The 1,595-nt window shown below is 42.6% G+C and overlaps 1 non-coding gene across 1 annotated transcript; it reads left to right on the forward strand.

Annotated features, from left to right (window-relative positions):
- Positions 1-486: 486 nt before the first annotated feature.
- On the forward strand, positions 487-558 carry TRNAE-UUC (transfer RNA glutamic acid (anticodon UUC)). The gene has a single exon. It is a non-coding gene; the product is annotated as a tRNA-Glu (tRNA).
- Positions 559-1,595: the final 1,037 nt, after the last annotated feature.

The raw sequence follows: 1,595 nt of genomic DNA on the forward strand, positions 1-1,595 counted from the left end.
ACATTTGGGCCAGTGCCTTTTAAAAATGTTATCCGTGAGATAACAATAATCAATTGATGCCACTGTAGTACTTGTGCTGCAGGATCTTAGGGCATACATACAGTCATGCAGAGTTGTGAGAACAAATGCAGTTGTGTAACTGTGTCATCAGTAGATACTGATAAGCTATCCTTGAGAAATAAAGCTTGTGCTGACCTACAAGGTGGAAGTTGCTTAAGAGTTTGCATCAGAAATATGTGACAGTTTTAGTGAGCAAGCAGAGAACAACTCCATATTTGGTATAAATCAGAAAAGGAATTTTAGGATGACTGTCTTCATGTTTGCACTGCAACTCAGTCATTCTAATGAAAAACACCTTTGCTTGCCCTGGGCTATAAAAAATTCCATAAGGACACTGCTTTGCTACTTATTTGGCACTAGTGTCTTGATTCTTAGCAACTCAGAAGCAGAATTGCTTTCCAGTATTCATTTATTCTTCCTAGGTCTTCCCATATGGTCTAGTGGTTAGGATTCCTGGTTTTCACCCAGGCGGCCCGGGTTCGACTCCCGGTATGGGAAGGGTCTCCCTTTTTATAGGGGGAATGGTTTTAAACTAAAAGAGGGGAGATTTAGGTTAGAGGTTGGGGGGAAATTCTTTACTCAGACGGAAGTGTGGGTGCCGCGTACCTGGTGGTGCATAACACCCTGCATGGCCTGATCTGGTAGGTGACAGCCCTGCCAGAGGGTTTGGAACTGGGAGGGTCTTTTAGGGGCCTTCCAGCTCATCCATTGTGTGATGCTAAGGTTTATCTTGGGGGGAGGCCTTCTTGTGCATAAAGACCTCGCAGGTACAGAACTCAGTCCCAGAGAGCCCTGCACTGAAGTGTGACTTCTGGATAAATAACCTATTTCTGACTTTACTAACATAATAAGGAAACACCCCCACCACAGTGAGTGCTGTGAGCCTCACTTACCAGTATTTATTATTTGTATTGCCAGAATGCCAAGGCTGCGCATTACCTATGAAGGCATCAATGTGCTAGGCAACATATGAATGCAGAACAAACAAAAGATGATTTCTTGCTTCAAGGCTCTAGCAGTCTGAGGCAGAAGATTATGACCTGATCAGATGATTATAACTGACGCAGAGAAGCCAATGCATTTTCTTCTGATTGAACTCAGTAAAAACAAAAAGCGCAGGCTGAAGCACTGTTCCATTTGACTTATTTGGAGAGAGGAAAGAGTTAAAGAACATAACAACACAGAAACAAAGCTGAACTCCTCTTCAAATAGTCCCAAGTGTTTGAGGGGGAAGGAGGAGAAGAAAAACAAAGCAAGAAGAATCCAAAGCTTGGACTGCCTTGTTTTGCAGTCATTTTTCCAAGATGTACTGGAGACTCTTTTATGCAATAGCACAGTGTTTGGGAATGAATATTTGTTCACTGAGATATGACTCTCCAATGGCAGAGCAGTGAAATATAGGATATTTTGCTTGTTGGCAGCAGATTTCTGGCTGTCTAAGTTTTTATTAGTGCAGGTTTCTCTGTATGAGCATAGCTATTTATCTAGCAAGCAGGGCCAATAGATAGAAAGTTGAAGAGGGAGCCAGCATACTC

The sequence above is a fragment of the Excalfactoria chinensis genome, chromosome 6, assembly GCF_039878825.1.
Source record: "Excalfactoria chinensis isolate bCotChi1 chromosome 6, bCotChi1.hap2, whole genome shotgun sequence".
NCBI lineage: Eukaryota > Metazoa > Chordata > Aves > Galliformes > Phasianidae > Excalfactoria > Excalfactoria chinensis.